Genomic DNA, 18,277 nt, shown 5'->3' on the forward strand with positions numbered 1-18,277 from the left:
CAATCTTCTGCCCCCCCGTTTCCCCTTTCTTCTCCAAATGCAAGACAATGCTAGACCTCATGTGGCTGGAGTGTGTCAGCAGTTCCTGCAAGAGAAAGGCATTGATGCTATGGACTGGCCCGCCCATTCTCCAGACCTGATTCCGATTGAGCAGATCTGGGACATCATGTCTCGCTTCATCCACCAACACCACGTTGCACCACCGACTGTCCAGGAGTTGGCGGATGCTTTAGTCCAGGTCTGGGAGGACATCCCTCAGGAGACCATCCACTGCCTTATCAGAGTGTGTAGGAGAAAAGAGACCATCAATTCCAGGCGCTGCTATCTCAAACATCAACACAATTTTAAATACAGTGTGAACTAGCGCCAAACAGAATGTAGGAGTGGCACAGAGGTAAAAGGTCATGTAACAGCAATCAGGCAGTACATAGTGTAATTAAACATGTTGGACATATGCAAAGTATGTGTACAATGTTAGTGGACAGTAGATGGTATAGGTATGAATTTATTTTGGTGAGAGTAACTATAGTTTTATTATGTTCTTAGCACTTCTGCAGTGCTGTAGACACTCAGAACGTGTCCCATTCTGAGGCTGGAGTTGCTAGGGATGCTGTAGCTAGAGGCCTCGATCAGGCCAGTGGGGTAGCGGAGATTATGTGCAGGAAATTTGCACAATGGGATACGAGCGTGGGCATCACACGGAGGCTCTGCAGTGCTTCAGAGAAGCGCACAAGTGGTGGTTAGTTCCGGGGTGTGGATGAGAAGATGGTGGGGAGATAATTCCATGATTATAGGTGTCACCAGGGGAAAAATAAATGCAAGAATTTATACTGGGGGTATGAATGATGTATGAGCCATCATAGGTTTGTGCTGGATGTATACATATGTACAGTGTCAAAGAAACGGGCAGAAATTATAGTATAAATAGTGATATGGAAAATGGTGCTTATATATATTTGGGGCAGGCACATGAAGAGAGCCAAGAAAATCATATGGCTATACTCAAGTAGTATCCAAAAGAGTGGTGGGATGGTAGAGTAGGTATATAATTATGTGAGTGTATAAATATATAACTGGATAAATATGGTATAAGGTATAAAATCAGGTAAGACAAAGGTTATCAAAGGGACATAAAAATAATTATATGAAAAATATTAAATGAATGGATAGTAAATGATAAAAGTATATATTAATATATGGATGATTAATGCATAAAAGTGGCACTATAAAAAAATATATAAATATATAAATGATTAGTAGATATAAAATACCTCTATATGAATACAGGATGATGGTAAATAATAAAAGAGGGATGGAGTATATAAGAGAAGATAAAAATCATCACGTAACATTCATATGACAAGCAAATCATGCAGTGCATTAAAAAAAAATTCAGGGGAAAAAAACAAAGGTGCAGAAATTAAAGGGAACTTTCAATTAGTTCATTAAGACCGGACAGAGCGAGAGTTTGTAGCCTGTAGATCCAGTAGTTTTCTCTTTTTTTCAGGATACCACCATGCCCAGGCGTTGTAGGGAGGTCATACGGGCAAGTGGATGCCACACACACACTACTGAGCCTTATTTTGACTTGTTTTAAGGACATTACATCAAAGTTGGATCAGCCTGTAGTGTGGTTTTCCACTTTGATTTTGAGTGTGACTTCATATTTAGACCTTCATGGGTTAATAAATTTGATTTCCATTGATAATTTTTGTGTGATTTTGTTGTCAGCACATTCAACTATGTAAAATGAAAGTATTTCATACGATTAGTTCATTCATTCAGATCTAGGATGTGTTATCCTAGTGTTCCCTTTATTTTTTTGAGCAGTGTGTATTGTAGGAATTTCATTCTGGGGTTAGCTCTGGGATCATCCTTGACCCAGCCACAGGAAATGTTTCTACTGTATTCAGCAGGCAAACAACAATTTCTTTATGCAAGGGAGCTCAGACCTCTCGCTGTGACTGCTGCTGCCACACACCACTATTCTGCTGCGACCTCTGCCTGCGCCTGATGAATTTAGGCCTCTGCTATGCCTCTGTGCATGCCCTGGCACTTCTCTGCCTGACATACTTATACACCAGCTCAATGCGTATATGTTACACTTATGAGAGGAGTACAATGTGCTCCACTATGCTTAAAATTCTATTACACTACAGAAATAAGTGTGTAGCTTTGTCTGACCTTTCACAGTAACTAGGCCCAAATTAGTTTGACAGGAAAATATATAAAGGACACTACGTAGGTGTACGTACAGATTAAACTTATGAGAGGAGGACCATGTGCTCCACTACAAACTGTATAAGGCTACAGAAACAAGTGGGTAGCTTTGGCTGGCCTTTCACAGTAACTAGGCCCAAATTAGTTTTACAGGAAAAAAAAACTTACACAACCTATGTACGCACAGGTTACACTTATGAGAGGACAATAAGCTCTGCTATGCAACCTGTATTAGGCACTGTAATCAGGTGACTATGGCTTTTCGTGTACACCCAACTGCAGCACTACAGAATTGCTGTGTAGTACAGCCCAGTACAGTATTATTAGGCACTAATAGCAGGTGACAATGGCTTTTAGTGCTCAGTCTAATTGGCCCCTGTTAGCTTTAGAGTTGTTGTACACCCAACTGCAGCAGTAGAATCGCTGTGAATTACACCCAAAAGTGTACTTTCTTTCTCTCTCTCTCTCTTCCCTGTCAGTGCTTTTCTGCATTGATTTTGGCTTGTGCTGAATCGCTGCTGTCAAGCTGTTTTCCTGTGCAGCAAACACTGCTCTATCTCTGCCTGCAATGAAACGCTCTCTCTGAAATAAAACGCTGGAAAGCCTGGCCGCAAGATGGCTGCCGATTATATAGGACTGTGACATCACAGGGCTGGCTGCTGATAGGCTGCATGCTGCATGTGATTCAGGGTCATTCCACCTACCCGCCTTCCCAGAGTTCCTTGCCCCATGTCCTCACATGTGGATCCACCATTTTAGATGCCCTGGAGCCTGGACCGCACTAAATGGAGCTTATTGAAACGATTCGTGCAATCAAATCGCGGCAATATTCGGATTCGTTGTGAATCAAATTTTTCCTGAAATTTGTAACTAATTTGGATTTGTCAGATTCGATTCGCTCATCCCTACTTGCAACCTTTACTCACTGTTCACACACAGCGTTTGCGGCCTCTTGCCTTTTCTTCTTAGACCCCTTGTCATACAGAAGAACTAACACTTCACCTGTGTTACCACAACTTGTCACAGTCCACTTTACTGTTGTGGGTCACTCACAGTGCCTGGCTGTGTAGTACAGTCCTTGCAAGGACCCCTCCTAGCCACCTTGCTGTTAAAAGGCCAGACTATTCTGTTTCCTTTCCTTATAAACACACTTCCCACACTTCTGTTGGCCTCATTGATTAGGCTCCAAGGGGAGGTGTCTCCTAAATCAGCTACGGGAAATACACCCTTTCCCTGCCATAATGTCACAATATATATATATGTAAATGGTTAACAATAACTCACTTCTGTATCCTCTTGGTTCCAGATGTCCTGTAGTAAATGTTGTAGGATATGGTAGCTCCTATATGTGATGTAATGTATGCCCAAAGACATCCCTCCATTGGCTGAAATGTAACCTTGGAATGTATGGAGGATTTCCTGGTAAGTTTGGTTGTTACTATATATGAATAAGGAACTATTAGGCAAGATGCAGAGAATGCTCCTACACACCAAACAGCTCCAAGAAGGGTAAGTCTGATCCACAGACCTAAATATTATTTAACCCCTTCAGGACGGAGCCCATTTTGGCCATAAGGACCGGAGCGTTTTTTGCACATCTGACCACTGTCACTTTAAACATTAATAACTCTGGAATGCTTTTAGTTATCATTCTGATTCCGAGACTGTTTTTTCGTGACATATTCTTCTTTAACATAGTGGTAAATTTTTGTCGATACTTGCATCCTTTCTTGGTGAAAAATCCGTAAATTTGATGAAAAATTTGAAAATTTAGCATTTTTCTAACTTTGAAGCTTTCTGCTTGTAAGGAAAATGGATATTACGAATACATTTTTTTTTGGTTCACATATACAATATGTCTACTTTATGTTTGCATCATAAAATTGATGAGTTTTTACTTTTGGAAGACACCAGAAGGCTTCAACGGTCAGCAGCAATTTTCCGATTTTTCACAAAATTTTCAAACTCAGTATTTTTCAGGGACCAGTTCAGGTTTGAAGTGGATTTGAAGGGTCTTCATATTAGAAATACCCCATAAATGACCCCATTATAAAAACTGCACCCCCCAAAGTATTCAAAATGACATTCAGTAAGTGTTTTAACCCTTTAGGTGTTTCACACGAATAGCAGCAAAGTGAAGGAGAAAATTCACAATCTTCATTTTTTTACACTCACCTGTTCTTGTAGACCCAATTTTTGAATTTTTACAAGGGGTAAAAGGACAAAAATTTTTACTTGTATTTGTAGCCCAATTTCTCTCGAGTAAGGACATACCTCATATGTCTATGTAAAGTGTTCGGCGGGCGCAGTAGAGGGCTCAGAAGCGAAGGAGCGACAAGGGGATTTTGGAGAGTACGTTTTTCTGAAATGGTTTTTGGGGGGCATGTTGCATTTAGGAAGCCCTTATGGTGCCAGAACACCAAAAAAAACAAACACATGGCATACCATTTTGGAAACTAGACCCCTTGGGGAATGTAACATGGGATAAAGTGAACCTTAATACCCCACAGGTGTTTCACGACTTTTGCAAATGTAAAAAACAAAAATTTTTTTTACCTAAAATGCTTGTTTTCCCAAAATTTTTTAATTTTTAAAAAGGGTAATAGCAGAAAATACCCCTAAAAATTTGAAGCCCAATTTCTCCTGATTCAGAAAACACCCCATATGGGGGTGAAAAGTTCTCTGCTGGCGCACTACAGGTCTCGTAAGAGAAGGAGTCACATTTGGCTTTTTGAAGGCAAATTTTTTCTCTGGGGGCATGCCGCATTTAGGAAGCCCCTATGGTGCCAGGACAGCAAAAAAAAAAAACCCAGATGGCATTATATTTTGGAAACTAGACCCCTCGGTGAACGTAACAAGGGGTTAAGTGAACCTTTATACCCCACAGGTGTTTCACGACTTTTGCATATGTAAAAAAAAATATTTTTTTTTACCTAAAATGCTTGTTTTCTCCAAAATGTTACATTTTTAAAAAGGGTAAAAGCAGAAAATACCCCCCAAAATTTGTAACACAATTTCTCCCGAGTACAGCGATACCCCATATGTGACCCTAAACTGTTGCCTTGAAATACGACAGGGCTCCAAAGTGAGAGCGCCATGCGCATTTGAGGCCAGAATTAGGGACTTGCATAGGGGTGGACATAGGGGAATTCTACGCCAGTGATTCCCAAACAGGGTGCCTCCAGCTGTTGCAAAACTCCCAGCATGCCTGGACAGTCAACGGCTGTCCGACAATACTGGGAGTTGTTTTGCAACAGCTGGAGGCTCCGTTCTGGAAACAGTGGCGTACCAGACGTTTTTCATTTTTATTGGGGAGGGGAGGGGGGTTGTATAGGGGTATGTGTATATGTAGTGTTTTTTACTTTTTATTTTATTGTGTGTTAGTGTAGTGTAGTGTTTTTAGGGTACAGTCGCACGGGCGGGGGGTTCACAGTAGTTTCTCGCTGGCAGTTTGAGCTGCAGCATACAGTTTGCGGCAGCTCAAACTTGCAGCCAGATACTTACTGTAATCCTCCGCCCATGTGAGTGTACCCTGTACGTTCACATTGGGGGGGACATCCAGCTGTTGCATAACTACAACTCCCAGCATGCCCGTTGGCTGTCGGTGACTGCTGAGAGTTGTAGTTTCTGCAACAACTGTAGGCACACTGGTTATGTATCACTGAGTTTGTGACCTAACTCAGTGTTTCACAACCAGTGTGCCTCCAGCTGTTGCAAAACTACAACTCCCAGCATGTACGGTGCATGGTGTACGGTGACTGCTGAGAGTTGTAGTTTGCAACAGCTGGAGGCACACCGGTCGTGAAACACTGAGTTAGGTAAAAAATAACTCTGTTTCACAACCAGTATGCCTTCAGCTGTTGCAAAACTACAACTCTCAGCAGTCACCGACAGCCAAAGGGCATGCTGGGAGTTGTAGTTATGCAACCAGCAGATGCACCACTACAACTCCCAGCATACACTTTAGCTGTTTGTGCAAGCTGGGAGTTTTAGTTATACAACAGCTGAAGGTACACTTTTCCATAGAAAAAATGTGCCTCCAGCTGTTGCAAAACCATAAGTCCCAGCATGCCCATAAGGGAATGCTGGGAGTTGTGGTGGTCTGCCTCCTGCTGTTGCATAACTATAGCTCCCAGCATGCCCTTTTTGCATGCTGGGAGCTGTTGCTAAGCAACAGCAGGAGGCTGTCACTCACCTCCAACGATCCAGCCGCATGAGGTCAGTCCCGCCGCCGCCGCTGCTCCTGGGGCCCCGATCCCAGCAGGGACGCCGGGGATCGGGGTCCCCAGCACCTGAGGTGCACGTCCCGCACCCGCTCACGTCTGCGGCGATCGCCGACATGGGGGGGCATAATGACCCCCCTGTTCGATATGCCGGGATGCCTGCTGAACGATTTCAGCAGGCATCCGGCTCCGGTCCCCAACCGGCTAGCGGTGGGGACCGGAATTCCCACGGGCGTATGGATACGCCCTCGGTCCTTAAGGACTCGGGATGCAGGGCGTATCCATACGCCCTATGTCCTGAAGAGGTTAAGTCCGTGGACACCATCTGTCAAACCATCCCTGACAAAGGAAAACTAAACATTTCCAAACTTGTCAATTCAGCCAGTGACTACATGACTAATAAAAATAGAGTATGCGAAAGCATGAGGAGCAGCATTGGTGGTTTTTGTCATTTGGAGAGATTTCGAAAGTGCCAATGTCCAAAAGTGTAGTGGAAGGGGAGTTGTAAAGGGCAGCAAAGGTGCTCTGCCGCAGCTGCCATTCTTATGCTCCCAGTCCTCTGCTGGTCTCGACTTCTTCCAGACAGATCCTGTAGGAATGGGACGGTGTAAAATCTGGAAACACTGAGAACAGTGGAGGACTGGGAGCATTAAAACAGCTGCAAGGGGGCACGATGGGTGAGAATATATATATTATATATATATATATATATATATATATATATATATATATATATATATAAAACTATACCTGGGCTGTAGAATTATTAAGGCGAGCATATGACACCAGTATATAGTGCAAACGTTCTTATGACATTTCTCTTGACAGATCTTCCATTTTTTATTAGTTAGGTATGTTTATCATTCTTACACCACTTCCAGCCATATAGTAACTGTTTGTTTTGTCCTAACAACCCCTATAGCCATCTAATTCCATTGTGAGTCTGTCTGTTAGTAAACCAACCTGCTGTTTCTATAACATGCAGTAAATTTAGAATAGTTGATGGTGCAAATTGTGTCAATAAACCTTTACTTATTTGAAACATTTTAAAAGAATTATTTGGACCTTTACATTGACGAGTAGGAAAAAAATTCTTAGAGGAAAACTGAAAGGGATATTCAGAGGAAAACTTATTGGGAAGTCTTTGGCTATGTCCTGAAGGTATACACAGGAGGAGATATTAACGAGTGGAGTCACTCAACAAGATAACATTGAAACAGGCTAAATTAAGTCAGGTAAAACTGAGCAGAAAGTCAAATTACTCAAATCTGTAGTTTGGAGGATAGTAGAGGTCACAAATGAAGACATGTAAATACAAATGCAATGTAAATGTATCTCCAGCTATTTTAGAAGCTTTGCTTCACTCGTGGGTGACTTTGGGAGAAAAATTGCTGTTAGAGACTCTGGCAGTCTTGGGAAGACGCATTGAGACCCCATTGTCGGAGGAGGTCAATGACTTTGACCAGGGTGTTGGAGACATAGTGGGAGTTTTATCAAAACCTGTCCAGAAGAAAAGTTGCTGAGTTGCCCATAGAAACCAATCAGATTGCTTCTTTCATTTTTCAGTGGCCTTTTCAAAAATAAAAGGAACAATCTGATTGGTTGCTACGGGCAAATCAGCACCTTTTCCTCTGGACAGGTTTTGATAAATCTTCCCCATAGTTTCTAGCTTCATAGTTTCATAATAACCTTTGTGGGAGAACCCCTGTGCTCCTTGGGTTAGCTTCTTTCTGGCTACAGTCATTGCCTTTGAGAAGTCGTCAAACATCTGGTGCTTGCAGTTGTTGATCATTGACTAGTTCATGAGTGTAGCAATGAGAAAATACCATTATTATTAGCTGTAGTCAGTATGACATGAGCTCTGAGGCAATTTGGGGATTTCCTGAAATATTACATTATACGAGAACATTGTGAGCTATGGCTTTAATAAAGTATTTTTTTGGAGTGAAGTCAGGGGGGTCTGTTTCCTAATTCTGTAAAAATCTAATGTGATAGAGTAAGGTGGAAACACCTTTTATGTGTACAGGAAAGATGGATGCATCCTGTCTCACTGTTACTGCTTGACGAAAGTCCCCTTTTGTGATTTGATACTGAGACAGTCTGTGACGAAGATTAAAGGTGAACTCTTTGTACCTCTGCAGGAGGCATCTAAGGCACAAGTTGAGCCAGAGAAGATGAGAAACTCCATTGTAGGGGCCACTGAATCATTACAAATATGATATGTGGGAGAAGAGTGCTGGAAAGAGGTTTGTTAGCTGTTTTGGTAGCTTTTTTCTTCTGTGATGAATCACTGTGTCAGGTCAGTAGGCACTGATAAGTAGATCCTTATGGTTTCGGAATGGGAGTGAATTTATCTGCAGTAATAACTGGAAGAGCGCTAGGTGTAAGTCACCTGACATGTCATGGAGTCCAGTCCTGTATGGTAAACTCAACTTATAAACACTGTCTTTAAAGAGAAGCTGTGGTCAACCACCACAAAATGAGATTTTATTGTCAATAAACAGCTTAGGATGCCCTGATCAAACACCTTTTTACAATTTCTTGATGCACCCTTCTGTTCCTGAGATATTAGGATGTGAAGTTTGTCAAGGAATCAATCAGATGGGCAGGAACTTAATTTGAAAAATGGGAGTGACTGATGGGAGCTTTGGGAGGGATTATACAGTTAAAGGGGTAGTCCAGTGGTGAAAAACTTATCCCCTATCCTAAGGATAGGGGATAAGTTTGAGATCGCGGGGGTCCGACCGCTGGGGCCCCTCGCGATCTCTCTGTACGGGGCCCCCTCTCTCTTCCGAGATAGCGGGTGTCGACCCCCGCACGAGGCGGCGGCCGACACGCCCCCTCAATACATCTCAATGGCAGAGCCGGAGATTGCCGAAGGCAGCGCTTCGGCTCTGCCATAGAGTTGTATTGAGGGGGCGTGTCGGCCGCCGCTTCGTGCGGAGGTCGACACGCCCCCTTCCCGCGGGCTGTCGGGGCTCCGTACAGGAGATCGCGGGGGGCCCCAGGGGTCGGACCCCCCGCGATCTGCAACTTATCCCCTATCCTTAAGATAGGGGATAAGTTGTAAACCACTGAGTCACCACTGGACTACTCCTTTAAGGAGTATGAATTTTGTCCATGTATATGCCTAATGCCTAATACACACTAGAGACCTGGAGAATTTTTGAGCTTGCGGCAGAAAAGTTAAAATTCCAAAAACTTTATTAGGGTTTCATAAAAATATAGAAAATATCACATATTGAAACTGTTGGTGTTTCTGTTGCGTTTTTAGGCCACCATTTTCTGTAATATTTTCTATGATAGTAATCTTTTCTATATAGTTCTAAAATTGTAAGATATTATGAATAAAATGATTAATCAATGCAGAAAATTTAAGGGGTATATAAAACTTATATAGTTGGTGACAATTTCTGTATTGATTTGGTTGCAATAGTACATTTTATGGAAAAAATATTTCAAAGCTGCACAATCTGAGAATACTTCTTTGGCACAAAGAAGGCCAATATCTATACTTCCCAGGCTGGGAGTATTTGTCCAGATTGTCTGGAAGCTGCAAATCCTCTCTCATTAGCAAGATACATATGGGATGGCGTTTATAAGGGAGAAGACAGTGTGTTGAGAGTCAATGAGTGACTTGGCCGAAGAACATCTCATTAACACCAGCTATACACACAGCTCTCAAAAAGCGGAACCAAATAAAAAGCTATACAAATATCCATTGCTTATATTCTTTTGCGCTATAAGTTGACATTCTAACTGACTCTGATATGCAAACCTTAGACATGCATGGCATTACACTGATTTTACACTAGACTGTATTTCTAGAGTTCTAGTCTTTTATATTAGGGAAATTCTTACATAAATACTAGGGATGTCCCGATACCATTTTTTTTTAAGACTGAGTACGAGTACCGATATTTTAATTCTAGTACTCGCCGAGTACGAGTACTTTTATTTTAAAGGGAATCTGACACCAGGGTGACCCAGACTCTGGCGCTTGTAGACAGCAGGCCCCCCCCCTTGTAGACAGTGCCCCCGCTTGTAGACAGCAGGCCCCCCTTGTAGACAGTGCCCCCCCTTGTAGACAGTCGGCACCCCCTGTAGACATTAGTAGCATCCCCCCTATAGACCGCAGCCCACCTTGTAGACAGCAGCCCCCAGGCAGATGTTAGTAGCAGCCCTCCTGTAGACAGCAGCCCCCCTATGTGAACAGCAGGGCCCCCCTTTAGACATTAGTAGCAGGCCCCCTGTAGACCGCAGCCCCCACCCTTGTAAACAGCTCACCTTTGGCTGTCCTCTGACGGGTGCTGCTGCCCCGTTCTGCATAATGGCGTTCTATGGAGGAGCATGTGACATTCACGTCACTCTGCTTCCTCCGTAGCATTAAGCTGGGCGCAGTGGAGGAGGTGGAGTGACATGTGTGTCACATGCTCCTCTATGGAACGCCATTCTGCGGACAGGAGGACGGGAGAACGGGGCAGCGGAGTGGCAGCAGGTATCGGATTTGGTATCAGGGACATTGAACGAGTCCCCGATACCAGGGAAATGGCTAGTATCGGCCCTGATACCGATAATAGTATCGATATCGGGACATCCCTAATAAATACTAATGAAATTTTCGTTCTAATGTGCTAATCTTTAGGTCTATCAGTTATAACATTTCTTTTACATATATTTCATATTTAATGGGCACTGTCAGATACAAAAACTTTTTATATGTTGTACATCTTGTGAATCAAAGACTGAATGTAATGTCCATTGACAAATCACAGAGTAAAGGACATAAAATCATAATTACTTGCCCCTTAAAAGAAACCAAAAGGGTTTCTAAAATGCTCAGAGTGCCAAACAAAAACACAGCAGACACACACAGTGGATGAGCACCAGGCTCATACTTGATTACACGATTGATAAAGCAAATAACACAGTACGTGCTGTTATTATAAAAACAGAAAATTGCCACAGATCATCAGTATGTACTTATTATAACAGGTACAGAGTATGCATAATGATACAACTATCACGCCCTATTCCCCATGGCTCAGGCAGTGGCTCAGGACGGGACAGCAGGGTAGGGAGGGGGTCGATACCTGACACTCCCTAGATCTATAACTGCTCTAGGACCTAAGCCTAGGCGGAATTGACACCCTGAAAAGGACTGCCCTGCACTGATACCTTCCCTGCGCTTCTATCCTTCCCCTACAATATCCTAACTTACTTGCTAGTAATGAGCTGACTTGCTACCCGAACAAATCCCTGCCACACATGTCCCATAATAGGTCACATAGATAAGAGACAGTGGGGATCTATGATATAATGTAACACGGGAGTTAGCATATAGGATAGGTAGGAGAGATGGTATAATGGGGAAACATTGCACAGTACCACTGGTTGGGAACTAAAAATATTTACCAGGATAATCAAAAGGTAGAGTATGTAATGTTATAAACTACAGCACACATATGCCACATCCCAAGTACTGATGCCCAGCAGTGTCACACCACACCTTACTGATACAGGTAAGTCTCTGACATGCACTCAAATACCTCCGTGTTCACACCTTGCAGAAGGCATCAATACTAAGGACACCACCATGTGGTAAAGTCATGCAAAGTAAGACACTTCCCCAACCACAGTGACCAACACAGTATAAGGGCAAAGATAAATAAGATGCATTAGATGTTAGTCCTCTCGATGCTTTTCTCCCTGTTACAGGTCTTCAGGAGAGAGATATCAAGATGGGCTCGTTCCCTCGGAGCTATCATCTTGGCAATCCAGCTGCTGTCATCATGGTGATCCAGCCCCCCCTCTGGGCTTTATTATTCTATGCTTGTTTTCTCTATCATGTTAGTTATACTGTTAATCCTATATGAGTCAGTTGATTTTCTTGACTCCCTTGGACTATACAATATTACTGGGCTATACAATACACTATTATGACTACTGGGCTAGACAATACTATTATGACATCAATGGCCAGTTAATACCTTACCTTTATCTGTTGCTATGCATGCTAATGTATCCTTGGCGAGTTAATACACAGAGTAATTATATGCCGGTTAGATATTTGATCCAAGTCTGGATCCTGTTTTATCGGCACCTGTGATGAGGGGTGTTTACATGGTATCTATGGAATACTATTGCAAACATGATCCGTAAGTCCCGACAGTGACATAACGGGTCACTTCCAGTGTCTGACGCGTCTTCAGGGATGATACGCAGCTTGTGTTCCACCATCTACGTATTGGGACGAGGAGGCGTGACCTCGGACCAGTGAGCGGAGATCCTTGTGCACTTATAATGTGCGCAGGACAGTACGGAGCTGCTGCCACTCGCATCTGGATCTCCCTCTCTGCTCCGGTGCGCATTTCCCCATCCCCTAGGGCATGCGTGCCGCAGCTTTAAGATTAAAAGGGCCAGAGCACCCATTAGTGAAGTAACACCTGTGGCTCAATCATGGCTTTGTCCAAGCAGAAGCACAGGCATGGACAAAGTCCAGTAAGACAGGAAAGAGCACAGAGGAGTACTATCAGACAGGAGAGCGCACAGAGAAGTCCCATCAGACAGGAGAGAACACAGAGGAGTCCTATCAGACAGGAGTGAGCATAGAGGAGTGCTATCAGACAGGAGAGAGCACAGAGGAGTACTATCAGACAGGAGAGAGCACAGAGGTGTACTATCAGACAGGAGAGAGCAGAGAGGAGTACTATCAGACAGGAGAGAGCAGAGAGTAGTACTATCAGACAGGAGAGAGCACAGAGGAGTATTATCACACAGGAGAGAGCACAGATGAGTACTATCACACAGGAGAGAGCACAGAGGAGTCCTATCAGACAGACGAGAGAACAAAGCAGTGCTAAGCCACCCTCACTTACTGGACTTTGTCCATGCCTGTGCTTCAGCTTGGACACCATGATTTTATAAGCCATGATTTCTATAAAAATAACATTAAACAGAATGTTCTTATTAAGTATATTAGAACGGTTATTGGTTTACCAAGATATACAACATATAAAAAGTATTTATATCTGACAGTGCCCTTTTAAGGTGACAAACATCATTTTTTAGTCCAACAATTGCTTTCATTTTTTTTTTAACCCCTTAAGGACAATGGACGTACTCCTACGCCCCCGTTTCCGAGTCCTTAAGGACCGAGGACGTAGGAGTACGTCCTGTCCATTCCCGGCCCCCCGCCGCTAGCCGGAGGGGAGCCGGTGCCCGATGCCTGCTGAAATCGTTCAGCAGGCATCGCGGCATATCGCCCAGGGGGGTCATTATGCCCCCCCATGTCGGCGATGGCCGCAGATCGCTGGACAATTCAGTCCAGCGATCTGCGGCGATTCTGGGTTAATCGGGTCTCCAGTGACCCGGTGACCCGGAATTACCCGGTGACGTCAGAGACGGCCCCGAACAGCCAGAGCCTGCAGGGGTGAGGTGGCACTGGTGCCACCTCACGATCGCCCTGATTCGTCGGCCGGATTACCGGCCGACCAATCAGGGCGCCTGCTGCGGGTGTCACTCCCGCACCCGCTCCGCCCCTCTTCCGGAGGACGTGAGCGGGTGCGGGACGTGCACCCCTGGTGCTGGGGACCCCGATCCCCGGCGTTAATGTTGGGATCGGGGCCCCAGGAGCGACGACGGCGGCGGCGGCGGGACTGACCTGTGCGGCGATCAAGCAGCAGCAGGAGGTGAGTGACAGCCTCCTGCTGTTGCTTAGCAACAGCTCCCAGCATGCAAAAAGGGCATGGTGGGAGCTGTAGTTATGCAACAGGAGGAGGCAGACCACCACAACTCCCAGCATGCACTTATGGGCATGCTGGGACTTATGGTTTTGCAACAGCTGGAGGCACATTCTTTCTATGGAAAAGTGTACCTTCAGCTGTTGTGTAACTACAACTCCCAGCTTGCACAAATAGCTTAAGTGCATGCTGGGAGTTGTAGTGGTGCATCTGCTGGTTGCATAACTACAACTCCCAGCATGCCCGTTGGCTGTCAGTGACTGCTGAGAGTTGTAGTTTTGCAACAGCTGAAGGCACACTGAGTTAAGTAGCAAACCAGTGTGTCTCCAGCTGTTGCATAACTACAATCCCCAGAATCCCCAGCCAAAGTAGTATGCCTCCCGCTGTTGCATAACTACAACACCCAGCATGCCCTTCCGCTGTCCGTACATGCTGGGGGTTGTAGCTTTTGCAACAGCTGAAGGCACACTGGTTGCAAAACACTGAGTTTGTTGCCAAACTCGGTGTTTCACAACCAGTGTGCCTCCAGCTGTTGCAAAACTACGACTCCCAGCATGCACTGATAGACCGTACATGCTGGGAGTTGTAGTTTTGCAACAGCTGGATGTTCCCCCCCCCCCCCCCCCCCAATGTGAATGTACAGGGTACACTCACATGGGCGGCGGATTAAAGTAAGTATCCGGCTGAAAGTTTGAGCTGCAGCAAATTTTCTGCTGCAGCTCAAGCTGCCAGCGAGAAACTACTGTGAACCCCCCACCTGTGTGACTGTACCCTAAAAACACTACACTACACTAACACAAAATAAAATAAAAAGTAAAAAAAACACTACATATACACATACCCCTACAATAAAAATGAAAAACGTCTGGTATGCCACCGTTTCCAAAACGGAGCCTCCAGCTGTTGCAAAACTACAACTTCCAGCATGCACTTATAGACCCTACATGCTGGGAGTTGTAGTTTTGCAACAGCTGGATGTCCCCCCCCCCCCCCCCAATGTGAACGTACAGGGTACACTCACATGGGCGGAGGATTACAGTAAGTATCCGGCTGCAAGTTTGAGCTGAGGCAAATTTTCTGCCGCTGCTCAAACTGCCAGCGAGAAACTACTGTGAACCCCCCGTCCGTGCGACTGTACCCTAAAAACACTACACTAACACAAAATAAAATAAAAAGTAAAAAACGCTACATATGCACATTCCCCTACACAGCCCCCCTCCCCTCCCCAATAAAAATGAAAAACGTCTGGTACGCCACTGTTTCCAAAACGGAGCCTCCAGCTGTTGCAAAACAACTACTCCCAGTATTACCAGACAGCCACTGACTGTCCAGGCATGCTGGGACTTTTTCAACAGCTGGAGGCACCCTATTTGGGAATCACTGGCGTAGAATACCCCTATGTCCACCCCTATGCAAGTCCCTAATTCAGGCCTCAAATGCGCATGGTGCTCTCACTTTGGAGCCCTGTCGTATTTCAAGGCAACAGTTTAGGGTCACATATGGGGTATCGCCGTACTCGGGAGAAATTGTGTTACAAATTATGGGGGGTATTTTCTGCTATTACCCTTTTTAAAAATCTAAAATTTTTGGGAAACCAACATTTTAGGTAAAAATTAGTATTTTTTTTTTACATATGCAAAAGTTGTGAATCACCTGTGGGGTATTAAGTTTCACATTACCCCTTGTTACGTTCCCCGAGGGGTCTAGTTTCCAAAATAGTATGCCATGTGTTTTTTTTTTGCTGTCCTGGCACCATAGGGGCTTCCTAAATGCGGCATGCCCCCAGAGCAAAATTTGCTTTCAAAAAGCCAAATGTGACTCCTTCTCTTCTGAGACCTGTAGTGCGCCAGCAGAGCACTTCTCACCCCCATATGGGGTGTTTTCTGAATCGGGAGAAATTGGGCTTCAAATTTTGGGGGGTATTTTCTGCTATTACCCTTTTTAAAAATGTAAAAATTTTGGGAAACCAAGCATTTTAGGTAAAAAAAATTTTTTTTTTAACATATGCAAAAGTCGTGAAACACCTGTAGGGTATTAAGGTTCACTTTACCCCTTTTTACGTTCCCCGAGGGGTCTGGTTTCCAAAATGGTATGCCATGTGTTTTTTTTTGCGGTTCCGGCACCATAGGGGCTTCCTAAATGCGGCATGCCCCCAGAGCAAAATTTGCTTTCAAAAAGCCAAATGTGACTCCTCTTCTGAGACCTGTAGTGCGCCAGCAGAGCACTTTTCACCCCCATATGGGGTGTTTTCTGAATCGGGAGTAATTGGGTTTCAAATTTTGGGGGGTATTTTCTGCTATTATCCTTTTTAAAAATGTAACATTTTTGGGAAACCAAGCATTTTAGGTAAAACATTTTTTTTTTTACATATGCAAAAGTCGTGAATCACCTGTGGGGTATTAAGGTTCACTTTACCCCTTGTTATGTTCCCCGAGGGGTCTAGTTTCCAAAATAGTATGCCATGTGGGTTTTCTTTTGCTGTTCTGGCACCATAGGGGCTTCCTAAAGGTGACATGCCCCCCAAAAACCATTTGACGCTCCTTCCCTTCTGAGCCCTCTACTGCGCCCGCCGAACAATTAACATAGACATATGAGGTATGTGCTTACTCGAGAGAAATTGGGTTTCAAATACAAGTAAAAATTTTCTCCTTTTTACCCCTTGCAAAAATTCAAAAATTTGGTCTACAAGAACATGCGAGTGTAAAAAATGAAGATTGTGAATTTTCTCCTTCACTTTTCTGCTATTCCTGTGAAACACCTAAAGGGTTAATACACTTATTGAATGTCATTTTGAATACTTTGGGGGGTGTAGTTTTTATAATGGGGTCATTTATGGGGTATTTCTAATATGAAGACCCTTTAAATCCACTTCAAACCTGAACTGGTCCATGAAAAATAGTGAGTTTGAAAATTTTGTGAAAAATTTCCAAATTGCTGCTGAACTTTGAAGCCCTCTGGTGTCTTCCAAAAGTAAAAACTCAAAAATTTTATGATGCAAACATAAAGTAGACATATTGTATATGTGAACCCAAAAATGTTTTATTTTGAATATCCATTTTCCTTACAAGCAGAGAGCTTCAAAGTTAGAAAAATGCACAATTTTCATTTTTTTCATCAAATTTTGGGATTTTTCACCAAGAAAGGATGCAAGTTACCATAAAATTTTACCACTAAGTTAAAGTAGAATATGTCACGAAAAAACTATCTCGGAATCAGAATTATAACTAAAAGCATTCCAGAGTTATTAATGTTTAAAGTGACAGTGGTCAGAATTGCAAAAAACGCTATGGTCCTTAAGGTGTAAAATGGCCCGGTCCTTAAGGGGTTAATAATATTCTCTGACTGTTTATTGCCATTCTATTTTGTTTTTAACTTGATTCTTTCTTTAAGGCAAAAATATAACAAGATATTTATTGCTATTTCGACAAAGGGCGATGGTATAATAGTGTTTTTTTTTTTTTTTGGTGCACTGTACCCAAAGATACTGCTTTATCTGATCAATGCATAGGGCGAAGGAAGCAAGCTTCGAAATTGCCCCCCGTTCTCAAGAATCCATTTAATATATGATCCTCAGATAGGGGATATATCAGATATTTAACTGATAGGAACAGAAACTACACTTAATCTTAGCCAAAAGGCCAAGAAGCGATATAGTATTGTATATCTAAATAAAGTATTTGATTTCATTTTTTTTGTATTGTGATATAACCAAAAACTTACCTGTACTTGGTGCCCATTTAACATAGTTTAATTGTAAAGACAATTGTAATAAAGGTTTGCATTCCTATTGAGTACAAAGGATTGCAATTTCATGTGAGCAGGATTGTTTTTAGTACTTTAAATGGGTATGGTTTTCCATTTTTATTTGGTCTTGTCGAAATGCTATGGAACTAATAAATGTATGCTTATAATGGAATATAAAGAATTAGAAGTAAATATACCTGATTGTAGCAAAAATATCTCTTCTCTTTTCATGTGTCCTAAAGAATACCACCTCTAGTATGTTTAATACTAAAGTCCCAGGATGATCTTTCATTTTCTTGTGAGACTGGAGGAATGCACTTCATATACTGTGGTTAAAAAAGATAATAA

The 18,277-nt window shown here is 43.3% G+C and overlaps 1 non-coding gene across 1 annotated transcript; it reads right to left on the reverse strand.

The window, feature by feature from the left end:
* Nucleotides 1-17,644: 17,644 nt before the first annotated feature.
* Nucleotides 17,645-17,835, reverse strand: LOC130359885 (U2 spliceosomal RNA). The gene has a single exon (XR_008890491.1). It is a non-coding gene; the product is annotated as a U2 spliceosomal RNA (small nuclear RNA).
* Nucleotides 17,836-18,277: the final 442 nt, after the last annotated feature.

The sequence above is a fragment of the Hyla sarda genome, chromosome 2 (genome assembly GCF_029499605.1).
Source record: "Hyla sarda isolate aHylSar1 chromosome 2, aHylSar1.hap1, whole genome shotgun sequence".
NCBI classification, from domain to species: Eukaryota; Metazoa; Chordata; class Amphibia; order Anura; family Hylidae; genus Hyla; species Hyla sarda.